General features: G+C 39.1%; 1 pseudogene; it reads left to right on the forward strand.

Annotated features, from left to right (window-relative positions):
- Positions 1-1,612: 1,612 nt before the first annotated feature.
- On the forward strand, positions 1,613-10,407 carry LOC100625341 (annotated as a pseudogene).
- Positions 10,408-15,606: the final 5,199 nt, after the last annotated feature.

Genomic DNA, 15,606 nt, shown 5'->3' on the forward strand with positions numbered 1-15,606 from the left:
CAAATTTCTTCCTTCAAATTTCTCCCTTCAAATTTATGGATTTCTGACTTCTGGAAACCTTTACAGACTTCTGTTTGCACAACTCAGAAAGAAAACCACTAAATAATTAATCTTATGCTGTCACTCACTTTTGTTTTTACTCATATAATTGATGTTTATTTTTCTGTTCTTTCTAGCATAGCAATGATTTTCTTTGGTGTGAAGATTATGAAAACATATATACCATCTATCATCAAAATGCATATATTACAATTTAGAACAAGTTTATAAGATCAAATTGAAGATATGGAATAAAAATCTAAAATTGATGACTGAATTTCAGAAGCCTATTTCCTTTAGGATAATTATCTAAAGTTAAAAATTAAAACATATCATTATCCCTTTAGTGTTTTCAGATTTATGTACCATAGAACTTAATTTTAACAAAGGATGCCTTTGATGTTTAGTAGGATGTAAACCCTTTTTAAAAAGTCCACTTATTATGTTCCTATTTAGTTATCTACAATAAATTTTAGGGGCTATCTCCAGATTTAATACATGAAAATTATTTAAATATTTGCTTAACATATAATAATCACTATAAATGTTAGCACTTAAGAAGATTATGATGAATATGAAGAGGTCCTTAATCTACACTGGCTTGTTAGAGTACCAAGTACATTGTATTTTTTCATTACATAGTATAATGATATGAATCAGGAAAATAAAAAGCTATCTGAATGAGGGTTTTGAAATTAAGCAACAATAGTAACAAGAAAGGATTCCTTTTTAAATTTTCAGAAAGTATTTATAGTATTTCTATAAAACTGGATTGTGATGATCATTGTACAACTGCAAATGTAATAAATTCATTGAGTAATATAAATAAATAAAAAATAAATTTTCAGAAAGGAATGGTCTTTTGCTGATGCTATATATAAACAGATTCATTTAAAACTAAATTTGATATTGGACAAAAATCTTGATTACCTTTTTACATCAAATTTAAATATAATGCTTACCTTTATGAATGGAATTAAAAGAGAGAAAATGAGAATTTTTCTTTTGGCAGTTAGCTAATTCAACTTTATTTGAAAGAGAGGATAGCCATCATCTATAATATGTTCCACTGTCATAACATAGTGCTCTTTAAATAGGAAACATTCTCTCTCAAGATCACTGCCTTCCCCAGGTCATTTCTTAATTGAACTAAAACTTTCTGCCTGCCACTCAGGGAGTTTGGCACAACAACCAAAAACATACCTGTCCATACCATCCATTACCTAAATTATTTGCCCCTTTTCCTGTATTTTGTGATTATTAAGAAATAGAATCCTTATAAAACCAGTAATTTATGATTACACATTACCTGCAACATAAGCCAAGATGTTCTAAAAAAAATGCAGTGTCTCAGTTAATGTCATAAATTAAAAGAAGCTATTTCTCTGTCATTATAAATTCAGAAGTAGGGAGTTCTTTTGTGAGTTAAGGATCAGGCATTGTAACTGAAGGGTTTCAGCTTGCTACTGTGGCAGTGTTTTGATCCCCAGCTTGAGAACATCTGCATGCACTGGGCATAGCTCCCCACTTCCAAAAAATTCAGAATTAGGAAACCTAAGGACCTTGGAGAGCCATGTTTCTTACGTCTTCCTGCTTCCCCATTCTTAGATATGACTTCTGCACCTTCCAAGAAGGAAAAGGTAAAGCAGAGGACAGAACCCATTCTGACATATACATTCATCTCATTAACTAGAATTGAGTCATCTCCTCACATTCAACTGGAAAGGAGGCTGGGAAATGAATATTTCAAACATCCAAAATGTATAGTAAATTGGTTTAGGGATAGAAGATTTACCCTGGTATATCATGGGCATGTCTACAACAACGTGTACATAGTTTTATGTGAATCTCTGTATTACTTTTCTCTTGCTGTTGTAATAAATTACCACAAATGAGTGGCATAGGAGATAACACATTTATTACCTCAGAGTTTTATTTATCATGGGTCCAAAAACGTGTCTCACCAAGCCATAATTAAAGTGTCAGCAGGGCTGAATTTCTTCTTCTATGCTTTAGTAGGGATTCACTTCTTCTTGTTCAGTTAGATTGTTGGCAGAGCTTACTTCCTTGAGGCCATGTATCTGAAGAATTTTTCCTTGTGGGCTGCCAGCTAAATGTCATTTTCAACTTTAAGAGACCATGGCATTCCTTGGCTCATGACCCCAAGTGTCTTTGGCACCAGATCTCATTATCCCTGATTGGTTTTTCATAACATATTTTTGGAAAACACCTTTATTTCTTTATTTTCCTCTTTTAGCGCTTGTGTGGTCAGATGGGAACTACTCAGATAATCTCCCCATCTCAACAGTTTTTGACATTAATCCTATTGACGAAGCCTATTTCTTCAAGTAGGGTAGCATATTTATAATTTCCAAGGATTTGGGTTTATCTCTCAGGGGCCATTATTCTATCATTCTTCTTTTTTTAATTTAATTTTACTTTAACTTTTTAAATTTTATGGCTGCACTCAGAGCAATTGGAAGTTCTCATTCCATGGATTGAATCCAAGCTGAAACAGAGAACTATGTCATAGCTATGACAACACTGGATCCTTTAATTCACTGTGCTGGGCCAGGGATAGAACCTGTGCCTCAGCAGTGACTTGAGCCCCTGCACTTGGAATCTTAACCCTCCATGCTACAGTGGCAGCTCAAAACATTATTCTCTTTATCTTAACCTCCTAGTGAAATAGGAAGTTTGGTTTGTGTGCCATAAATTAAATTAGGACCCCTAACTGACTTAAGTTAGTCAGTGATGCACTTAATAATATCACATCCTAGGATAAAGGTGATCAAGTGACTTAGGATTCAGACTCCACTTCTTTTATGTTAGTTTACTTTATTTTACACATAAAGCTTACAGGTCATATTTCTGTAGGGAAGCACCAAGGATACATTCCCTAAGACTTTTCTAAGTCCTTGAGACATTTCCTTGTGTCCACCTTACCAGGTCACTAATTTAGATGTGTGTTTAGACGGATATAACTAATGTATTTAGATCAGTATCATACCTTTAACTCCTCACTTGCCATTCTCACGGCAGAATTATAGATGCTGCCCTCAGTAGGAAAGGGCATTTAGTGACAAGACATCTGACAGACTCTTGTCTAAGAAACTTTACCATCCTCATATTTAATCCTAACAAAATTTGTGTTTGGCCATTTGGTAAAGATATTGACAATTTCAATTCATGAGAGAAAAATGATAACCCAGTAACAAACAAAAAAAACCCAGTTGAATTGTAACATCTGCAGTCACCTCACTCTACTGAGAGTTACTCAGCTTCATGATTCTTGTTTGCCATAGGATTGCTCTTGTAGGTTTAAGATGATACTTCATCCTTGGATTTGCATGAAAAGAAATCCTATATAAAGGCCTAAAAATTTTGCCATTTAAATGTGAAGTAAAAGGACTCCAATTAAGATGGCAGAATAGAAGGACTGGAGCTCAAATTCCCTCCTAAAAACAAAAAAATTCACAACTAAAGCCTGAGCAATCTTCACCCAAATGGACCGGAAACCTTAAAAAAGATATCCTACTCCAGAAGAAAAAGAGGAGGACACATCAAGAGGTAGGAGGGGCGATTTCACTATATAAACAACCCCATACATCCACAGTGTGAAGCTCCACAGACGGGAAACTAACTGGTTCACAGAGACTCACCTACAGGAGTGAGAGTTCTGAGCCCCAAATCAAACACACACGTGTGGGGATCTGGCACAGGGAGAAAGAGCCCCGGGGCATCTGGCATTGAAAGCCAGTGAGGCTTATGCACAGGAGCTCCAAAGGAATGGGGGAAATGGAAACCCCATTCTTAAAAGGCGTACACATACTTTCACATGCACTGGGTCCCAGGGCAGAGTGAGGTCTCCATAGGAATCTGGGTGAAACCTGACTGCAGTACTTGGAGGACATCCTGGGAAAACAGGGGTGAATGGGGCTTGTTGTGAGGGAAGGACAGTGAAAGCAAAGCTCTCAGGAATATTCAGCAGCCATGCCTTTCTCTGGAGGTGGCCATTTTAGGAAAATCTGGCCCCACCCATCAGTCAGCTGCTGAGAAGCTACAGGGCAAACAACAATCCAGGTGGGATCACAGCCCCACCCCTCAGTAAGGAGGCTACCTAAAGACCCCTCAGGCATCCAGAGACTAAGCCCCTCCCACTAGAGGGATTAGAAGCAGTTCCTCCTACGGGGGGGGGGGGGGCAGACATCAGCCCCTCCCATCAGGAAGCCTACACCAAGACCCCATACCAACTTCAGCCACAAGGGGGCAGACATCAGAAGTAAGAGAGGCTACAACTCTATTATCTGTAAAAAGGTCACCACACCAAATCCTCTAAAAATGACAAGATGGAGAACTATAACTCAGATGAGGGAGAAAGGAAAAACCCCAGAAAAACAGCTAAGTGAGGAGGAGATTCTTAGCCTCCAGGTAAAAGACTTTAGACTGTTGATGCTGAAGATGATGCAAGACATTGGAAATAAACTGGAGGCAAAGATGGATAACTTACAGGAAACACTGAGCAAGGAGATACAAGATATAAAACTTAAAGAAGAAGTGATGCAAAATACAATAACTGAAAAAAAAAATTCACTAGAAGCAGCTAACAGCAGAATACAGGAGTTAGAAGAACAAATAAGTGAGGTGGAGGACAGATTAGTGGAAATAATGGATGCATAACAGAAAAGAGAAAAAAGATTGAAAACAAATGAAGAGAGTCTCAGAGAACTCTGGGACAATGTTAAACGCACCAACATCAGTATAATAGGGGAGCCGGAAGGAGAAGAGAGAAAGAAGGGGACAGAAAAAATATTCCAAGAGATAATAGCCGAAAACTTCCCTCATATGGGAAAGGAACCACCCACTCAAATACAGGAAGCACACGAGTACCATATAAAATAAATCCAAGGAGGAATACCCTGAGACACATACTAATCAAACTGACCAAAATTAAACACAAAGAGAAAATCTTGAAAGCAGCTAAGGAAAAGAAACAAGTAACATACAAGGGAACCCCAATAAGGTTATTGGCAGATTTTTCAACAGAAACTCTGCAGACCGGAAGGTAGTGGCATGACATACTTAACGTGATGAAAGGAAAAAACCTCTAACCAATATTACTCTACCCAGCAAGGATCTCATTCAGATTTGAAGGAGAAATCAAAACCTTTGCAGATAAGCAAAAGTTGAGAGAATTCAGCAACACTAAACCAGCCTTACAACAAATACTAAAGGAACTTCTCTAGGCAGAAAAGAACAAGAGAAGAAGGAAAGAAAAAAGAGCAGCAAAAGCAAATCCAAAGCAATTAATAAAATGGCAATAAGAACATACATATCAATAATTACCTTAAATGTGAATGGACTAAATGCCCCAACCAAAAGACACAGACTGGCTGAATGGATACAAAAACGACCCATATATATGCTGTCTTCAAGAGACCCACTTCACTTCTAGGGACACATACAAGTTGAAAGTGAGAGGATGGAAGAAAGTATTTCATGCAAACGGGGATCAAAAGGAAGCTGGAGTAGCAATACTCATATCAGACAAAGTAGACTTTAAAATGAAGAATATTTTCAGGGACAAAGAAGGACATTACATAATGATCAATGGATCAATCCAAGAATATGATCTAATAATTTTAAATAAATATGCACCCAACACAGGTTCACCACCATATATAAGGCAACTGCTAACAACCTTAAAAGGAGAAATAGACAATAACACAGTCATAGTGGGGGACTTTAACACCCCACTTACAGCAATGGACAGATCAACCAGACAGAAAATCAATAAGGAAACACAGGCCCTGAATGACGCATTAAACCAGATGGACTTAATAGATGTTTATAGGCCATTCCATCCAAAAGCAACAGAATACACATTCTTGTCAAGTGCACATGGAACATTCTCTAAGACTGACCATATCCTGGGCTACAAATCCAACCTCAGTAACTTTAAGAAAATTGAAATCATATCAAGCATCTTTTCCAACAACAATGCTATATGACTGGAAATCAACAAGAAAAAAACTGCAAAAAACAAACACGTGGAGACTCAACAACATGCTACTAAACAATGAATGGATCACTGAAGAAATCAGAGGAAATTAAAAAATACCTGGCAATAAATGACAATGAAGATACAACACTCCAAAACCTATGGAATGCAGCAAAAGCCGTCCTAAGAGGAAAGTTTATAGCAATATAAGCCCACCTCAGGAAACAAGAAAAAGCCCAAATAAACAAGCTAAATTTACTTCTAAAGCAGCTCGAGAGAGAACAGACAAAACCTAAAGTTTGTAGAAGGAAATAAACCATAAAGATCAGAGGAGAAATCAATGAAAGAGAAACAAAGAAAACCATAGAAAAGATCAATGAAACGAAAAGCTGGTTCTTTGAAAAGATCAACAAAATTGATTAACCCTTAGCCAGACTTATCAAGAAAAAAAGAGTGAGGACTCAAATCAATAAAATTAGAAAAGAAAAAGGAGAAGTAACAACAGACATCACAGAAATACAAAGGATCATAAAAGACTACTATATGAAATTATATGCCAATAAAATGGAAAACCTAGAAGAAATGGACAAATTCTTACAAAAGTACAATCTTCCAAGGCTAAACCAAGATGAAATAGAAAGGATGAATGGACCCATCACAAGAACTGAAATTGAAACTGTGATTAAAAAACTTCCAACAAACAAAAGTCCAGGACCAGATGGCTTCACAGGCGAATTCTATCAAACATTTAGAGAAGAGCTAACACCTCTCCTTCTGACAGTATTCCAAAAAAATTACAGAGGAAGGGATACTCCCAAACTCATTCTATGAGGCCACTGTCACCCTGGTACCAAAACCAGACAACAATTCCACAAAAAAAGAAAATTACAGGTCAATATCACTGATGAACATTGATGCAAAAATCCTCAAGAAAATGGTAGCAAACTGCATTCAACAATACATTAAAAGGGTTGTACATCATGATCAAGTGGGATTTATCCCAGGGATGCAAGGGTGCTTCAATATCCGCAAATCCATCAGTGTGATACACCACATTTACAAACTGAAGAATAAAAACCATATGATCCTCTTAACAGATGCGGAAAAATCCTTTGACAAAATCCAACACCCATTTCTGATAAAAATCCTTCAGAAAGTGGGCATAGAGGGAACCTACCTCAACATAATAAAGGCCATATATGACAAACCCACAGCGGACATCATTCTCTATGGTGAAACACTGAAAGAATTCCCGCTGAGATGAGGAACAAGACAAGGATGTCCACTCTCACCACTACTCTTCAACATAGTTCTGGAAGTCCTAGCCACAGCAACCAGAGAAGTAAAAGAAATAAATGAAATCCAAATTGGAAAGAAGAAGTAAAACTATACCTATTTGCAGATGACATGATACTATACCTAGAGAATTCTAAAGACTCTACCAGAAAACTGTTAGAGCTCATCCAAGAATTTGGCAAAGTCTCAGGATACAAAATTAATATGCAGAAATTGAGAGCATTTCTATACACTAACAATGAAAGAGCAGAAAAGGAAATCAGAGAAGCAATACTGTTTACCATCGCATCCAAAAGAATAAAATACCTAGGAGTAAACCTACCTAAAGAAACAAAAGACCTGTACTCTGAAAACTATAAGACACTGATGAGAGAAATCAAAGATGACACAAATAGATGGAAAGATATACCATGCTCTTGGATTGGAAGAGTCAATATTATCAAAGAGACTATACTACCCAAGGGAATCTATAGATTCAATGCAATCCCTATCAAATTACCAAGGACATTTTTCACAGAACTCGAACAAAATAATTCAAAGTTTGTTTGGAAGCACAAAAGACCCAGAATAGCCAAAGACATCCTGAAAAAGCAAAATGGAGCTGAAGGAATCAGGCTCCCGAACTTCAGACTATGCTACAAAGCAACAATCATCAAACACCTTATAGTACTGGAAAAAGACAGAAATATAGATCAGTGGAACAGGATAGAAAGCCCAGAATTAAACCCACACACCTAAAGTCAATTCATCTATGACAAAAGAGGCAAGAATATACAATAGAGAAATGACAGCTTTTTCAATAAGTGGCGCTAGGAAAACTGGACAGCCACATGGAAAAGAATGAAATTAGAACACTCCCTAACACCAGACACAAAAATAAACTCCAAATGGATTAAAGACCTAGACTGAAGACCAGACACTATAAAACTCCTACAGGAAAACATAGGCCAAACACTCTCTGACATAAATGACAGCAACATCTTCTCAGATCTACCGCTCAGAGTATTGACAACAAAAACAAAAATAAACAAATGGGACCTAATCAAACTTAAAAGTTTCTGCACAGCAAAGGAAACCCTAAACAACACAAAAAGACACCCCACAGAATGGAGAAAATCTTTGCAAGTGAATCAACTGACAAGGAATTCTTCTCCAAAATTTATAAACAACTTCTTCAGCTACATACCCAAAAAAAGAAAGCAACCCCATCCAAAAACGGGCAGAAGATCTAAACAAACAGTTCTCCAAAGAAGACATATGGATAGCCAAAAAACACATGAAAAGATGTTCAACATAACTCAGCATTAGACAAATGCAAATCAAAACCACGATGAGGTACCACCTTACACCAGCCAGAATGGCCATCATCCAAACGTCTACAAACATTAAGTGCTGGAGAGGGTGTGGAGAAAAAGGAACCCTAGTGCACTGTTGGTGGGATTGTACATTGGTACAACCACTCTGTAATGAAGTATGGAGATTCCTCAGAAAACTATACATAGAACTATCATTTGATTCAGCAATCCCACTCCTGGGCATCTATCCAGAGAAAACCATGACTTGCAAAGACACATGTACTCCAATGTTCATTGCACAGTATTTGCAATAGCCAAGACATGGAAACAACCTAAATAGTCATCGACAGAGGAGTGGATCCAGAAGATGTGGTACATATACACAATGGAATATTACTCAGCCATTAAAAAGAATGAAATACCAGCATTTTTTGCAATATGGATGGACCTAAAAACTATCATGCTAAGTGAAGTCAGCCATACAAGAGAGACACCAACCTCAAATGCTTTCACTTACATGTGGAATCTGAAAAAAGGACAGACGGAACTTCTTTGCAGAACCAATGCTGACTCACAGACATTGAAAAACTTATGGTCTCCAGAGGAGACAGTTTGGGGGGTGGGGGGATGTGCTTGGGCTGTGGGACGGAAATCCTGTGAAATCAGATTGTTATTATCATTATGCAACTACAGATGTGATAAATTCATTTGAGTAATAAAAAAAAGAAAGTTATTGGCAAATTTAAATAGTTGAATTTAAGGCCACTGTTGCCACTGGCCTAGTTACCACCACACCTCGGAAGAGTTGCAGCTGCTACAGCCAGCTCTAGTCACTGTCACAGAAACCATGAGCAGCAAAGCTGAGACCCAGCAGCTACCTGCCATGCTCTTACCACCCCAGGCCCTCCCCCCAGGGAGAGGCAGCCAGGCCTGGGTGGCCTCACATCAGTGGTGTCTGCTGGCAGGGACAAGAAAGTCATCACAACAAAGATTCAATGTAAGAAACAAATATGTTTTCATTAACAGGAATGACACCAAGGAAGATGTATTTGTACACCAGACTGCCTTAAAGAAGAATAACCCCAGGAAGTAACTTGGCAGTGTAGGAGACAGAGAGACTGGAGTTTGATGTTGTTGAAGGAGATAAGGGTACAGAGACAGCAAATGTACAGGCCCTGGAGGAGTTGTAGAACAAGGCAGTAAATAATGCAGCAAAGTGTAACCATTATAGACTCTATCCACATCCCAGGTGTCCTTCACGCAATTACCAGAAGAATTGCCAGAATTGTGAGAGTGGGGGAAAGAGGGGATCAGAGTCCTCCCAAAAGCCAGGCTCAACAGCAGTGGCCCTACTGGCCCTACCAGCCCTAATGTAAGTGAATTTTCCCAGCTTATGACATGAAGTGACTGGATGTGCATTAACCACAGTATTCCAACCTTCCTGTGTGGGGAGAAGTGATGGAGGTTGCTGACAACCAGGGTGCAGGAGAACAAGGGAGAGAGAGGGACAGAATATATATCAGGGCTATCAACCATGATTCTACATGGGCCCTTCAAGCCACAACCCAGAGAGGATGGAAATGAAGAAGGTAAGGAAAATCAAGGAGAAGAGAGCCAGGGTCAGAAGTCTCCTCAACTGTGGTACTGCCACAACTTCAGTTACCAGCATAGATGCCCAGAAAACCCTAAACCACAAGATCACAAAATGACAAAAAAGACAAACCACCAGCTGAATGTTCCTCTACTCTCAAGGCTGAGCAGGGTGGAGAAGAGTAAATGCCATCTTACCATCTCTACCATCATCCAGTTTAGCCATCCAACAAGAAGAAATGAATATGAAATTCCAGCAATAAGAAATGAACAAAAGATTGGAGCCGAAGACCTTAAGTGCTTACTTTTTGCCTGTTGACCAGATAACTATAACTATATACATTATCTTTGCAGCATGTTTTTTTTTATTTTTACCTAAAGATGTCTCTTTTTGGTAAAGATGAATATGTTTTTGTGTGTACTTGTTTAAGGTCTAGTTTTTCTCAATATACCTTTAAAGGATTTTAAATTGTTTCATATCTGGTCAAGTTGAGATTTTTAAGAACCTCATGTTTAATTTGTAATAAAAGTTTTTCAAAAAAGTCAACAAACTGACAGCCCCTGTTAATAAAGTTCTTGAATAATTGTCAATAAATAAATGAATAAATAATAAATAATAAGTTTTTCACACAACCATCAAATGAAATAAATTATTTCCAAAGAAACAGCATTGTGAAAGGGAATCTAAAATTTTAAAGTATTTAAAAAATTCATTGGACTAATACTTTTCTGATTAAAGACATACTACAAAATCTGACTACACATATAACTAACTGTCCTTGTCCGTATCCAAGGGAACTTAGAGCCCTAAGTTCATTAGTTAAATAAAACAGAAATTGTCCTGTGTCTCTGAGTAAAAACTCAACTGCAGCAAAAAACCTCAATTAAAAGAACAAAAGAATCAAGTCTTTGTTTACTGTTCACCTTGAAGGACTTCTGGAAGAGAGAACTGTGAGTAGTGTTAATTTCAGAATACTGTATATTAATTTCCATTGTTCTCCTCTAGGTACAATGAAAAGACACATATCTAGGAACAAATGATAGTACAAATCTCATCTCCAACCTTATGGGTGGATTTAGTGTATTTAAAAAAGCAGGAAACCATATTTTACTAATCACTCAAATGAATATTTATTTATTTATTTATTTATTTATTTATCTATCTTTTATTTTTAGGGCTTCACCTGTGGCATATGGAAGTACCCAGGCTAAGGGACAAACTGGAGATGTAGCTGCTGACCTACACCACAGTCATAGCAATGCTGGATCCTAAAACCCCTGAGCAAGGCCAGCAATAGAATGCATGTCCTCATGGATAATGGTCAGGTTCATTACCGCTGAGCCACAATGGGAACTCAGAGGTAGATATTTTAGTATGAAAATACATTGAAAAATTCTTAGTTTGTGGACTTTCTCCCACTTCCTCCCTCCTTCTTTTCCTCTCTTCTTCCCTTCCTCCTTTCCCCCACCCACTCTCTTCTTTCTGTTGCTTACATTTCATTGGGTCTCTCATTCTCATATTGCTTAAATATCATTTGATAAAATAAAATGTTGACAGCCTTGGTGCTTGATATGGTGAATAATGTTCTCCATGTTGTAGAACATATTAATTTCATTAAGACTTTTTTTGGAAATTAAATATATAATAATTTAACACAAGTAGAAACTGTCCATCAGAGGTTGAAGCATGTAGTGGAATTAGAATAGGATTTGTGGTCAGAACCTGTTGGGTTTATGCACTTTTTCTTTGTAACACAACTGTTTCAAATTTTCTTGATTATTAAAATATTTAGGGATAATATATTAGCACAACACAGTTCTAATATATAATATCTGTTGATTTTACAGACCAATATATCTTTTTAAATTGTAATAAAGCCATTCATGAATGGTATTCCCGAAAAAACTGAAAAAATTCCAAATTCAAAGGGATAATGCTCAATATTTTTATATTAAGAACTTTATGCTACTATAATATTAATAAGGGAATTAGAAATTAGATAGAAATTGCTTAATAATCCTATTTCCTACATTTCAAAGCCTTTATGATGCAATTACATTTTTATATTCACAACACATGTGGAATTATAAAAATACTGGGAGTTCCCATTGTGGCACAGTGAAAATAAATCTGATTATTATCCATGAGGATACAGGTTTGATCCATGGCCTTGCTCACTGGGTCAGGAATTTGGTGTTGCTGTGAGCTGGTGAGCTGTGATATAGGTCACAGATGTAGCTTGGATCCTACATTGCTGTGGCTGTGGAGTAGGCTGGCAGCCAAACTCAGATTTGATCCCTAGCCTGGTAAATTCCATATGCTGTGGGAGTGGCCTTTAAAATAAAGCAAAAAAAAGAAATACTTATTATTTCTTTCTATTAAGAATTTGCCTCAAATCCTGTTGGATTAATGATTCAGTTTTAGATTACTAATTTCTAATTTGTTTTTCAATTATTTGTTATGCTTTGTTCTTCCAAAACACTCACCTGTTAGAATATTGGAGACAAATTAAGACAGGACTTCAGTGTTCCCTTGTGCCCCAATGGGTTAAGGATCTGGGATTGTCACTGCTATGGTCATTGGGTCACTGTGGCACAGCCTTCCACAGGCAAGTGGACAAGATCTTACAGCACAATGTGCACAGGCTGAGCCATCCTGATGAGTGCAGCCTGGGCTGCAGAAGCTGTAAGTGGCTGCTCTCCTGACATTGACCCCACATTCATGGATGTCCCATGGATGTGGACAGGAGGTACACCAGAGGAAGGAAGAAGGGAAGAATAGAAGTGCTGCTGGCACCTGGCCATCCCAGTTCAGTGGATAGAGTGACTTCAGGCCTCCCAGGACACTTAGCACAGACTGCCATGGATTGATGCCTCCAGCACCCCAGCTGTTTCTCTCCTCCAGCCCACACCCTGGCCCACTGGGCACGGGCTGAATCAAGTAGATTTTTTGATGGTCTTGAATTGGCATTTGGCTGAGGCTGGGAGGCTGCAGTGTGTATGAACTCCCAGGAGGCAGGAGGGAACCTCAGCTTCAGCCAGCCAGTGGCACCCTGCCTCTGGGGGCACCCAGTGCATCCTGCAGGGACCTCTCAGTTTAACACTCTGCTGTCCCCAACTTGAAATTCTTCATAGCTTTTAGACCAGGGGCCCTGTATTTTCATGGTGCATTAGGCTGTGCAAGTTATATAAGCAGTCCTCCTCACATTCCTTACCCAATGGGGACAAAAGCTGAGCATTCTAGGGCATCCTCAGGGCCCTGAGGCAGAGGGTGGTTCCTGGAACCCAGAGAGGTTCTGTGGGCAAGAACCCTTATATGAGAGGTTGGGATCTGAAGAGAAAAAGCCTGACTTCTTCCCATCCCAACAACACCAAATCAGGGAATCCCCACTCCGTGGCAAACAGCCAAGTCCACTAAAGTGGCAAAGACCCAGGAAAGAAGTAGGTGCAGGGCTGGTGGGGCACAAAGCAGCCACATAGCAGTTCCTCCTGGATCAGAGGAGACAACATCTTGACTGAATCTTAAGAGAAAGTAATAAAGAGGGAATGGCTGGCAGAGGGCTTGGTGAGGTAGAGGCACTGAGGTGTCCTGTGGGTAGTAGGGCAGGGTCCTGTTTGAGGCAGAGGAGGGGCCTCAAGAATCCAGACTGGACCCAGTGAACAGGGCCAGACTTTTCCTCTTCCCTCTGCTTTTGTCGTTCTGCCCCATGTACATTCTCCTGGGATAGTCTCCATTTGTGCCCCGAGTCTTACCAGATGGTTGGAATTTATCGAGCTGAGGGGTCTGACTTTCTCCAGATAGAGGGTTATCTGCTTTTCCTGGCTCTTGTACAGGGCAGATAATGCACTTATACACTCATGATTTCTTCACATTGATTATGCCACCTAGTGCTCACTTGTCATTTTCCCATCTCTCCAGAGTGATGTGCTGAAAAACATGGCTAGACCACATAGGATCATAATAATCCCCATCCTGTACCTGTTCTTCAGGTGGTTCAGATGACCTTCATACAGGAATCCTTTTGAACTACACAGAATGTATAAAATTGAACAAGATGGTCCCAGAAGCCCCCACACACATACAAACCAGAAAGGGGATAGAGACAGAATATCAACTCTTAAGGTCCTTTGCTCCTCTGCCTCAGTGCTTTCTAAGACTTGGGCCACTGGGAGAAGGGTGCCTCAGTCCTGAATGTGCTCTTCCCAGCACCATGGGGACAACTTCAGAGGCCACTGCTGAGCATGGGGTTGGAAGAGGGTAGGCAAAAGAGCACTCAGGGCTCCTGGGGCTTGGAGACCTAGCTTGGATTTCTTCAAATGTTCCTTAATGATAACATCAATAATGAAAAGGAGGAGGAGCTGGAGGGGGGAACTGTTATTTCTCTTTTCCTTGTTTTTGGTCCTTTTTTTTACTTAGGGCCACACCCATGGCAAATGTAAGTCCCCAGGCTTGGGGTCGAATCAGAGCTGTAGCTCATGGCCTATGCCACAACCACAGCCACACAGGATCAGAGCCACACATGTGACCTATGCCACAGCTTGCAGCAATGCCGGATCCTTTGACCCACTGAAAGAGGCCAGGGACCAAACCCACATCCTCATTGATATAAGTTGGGTTGTTAACCTGCTGAGCCACAAGGGGAACTCCAGAACTGTTATTTCTCGAGAGCCATCCCACTTGCCAGACAGACACACCAGGCCTTTAGGTATCTTCATAGAAAGAATTTTTGTAATTTCATTAAATCTGTCTCAGCACAGTGACATTTAGGTGGGGATGAATATGCACTGGGGGCCTACTCTGTACCAGGCACTTTTCTTTTTCTTTTTTTTGTAATTTTTTAAATTGTCATTTCCCCAATGCAATTTTTTCTACTGTTCAGCATGGTGACCGAGTTACACATAGAGGTATACATTTGTTTTTCTCACATTAACATGCTCTATCATGAGTGGCTAGACATAGTTTCAGGCAAATTTCTAAGCATTTGAAATGAATTTGCTCATTTAGTCCTCACCATAGTATATCCAGAGGGATACTAGTTCTATCCCCATTTTTTCAGGTGGAAAAACTGAGACACCTGTCCAAAGACATGTGTCCAGTAAATAGAGAAATTGAAACTTGAACCTCAGTAATCCATTTTCAAGACATGCACTATTAATCACAACCCAGGCTACCTCTAAGCTGAGAGAAAAAGAAAATGCATACACCCTGTCCTGGAATCTGCTGGGAAAGAAGGATATGTGATTGATTCTCTGTAGTGCGTTTACTTATTTAATCACTTCACAGACTTTTCCTTAAGGATGTCTTACACCAGGTGTGGGTGGGAGCATAGGTATAAATTACTTCCAGTCTGATGGGGAAGAGAAGCTGAACCAGGCTGGACCTAT

This window comes from Sus scrofa, unplaced genomic scaffold (genome assembly GCF_000003025.6).
Source record: "Sus scrofa isolate TJ Tabasco breed Duroc unplaced genomic scaffold, Sscrofa11.1 Contig702, whole genome shotgun sequence".
NCBI classification, from domain to species: Eukaryota; Metazoa; Chordata; class Mammalia; order Artiodactyla; family Suidae; genus Sus; species Sus scrofa.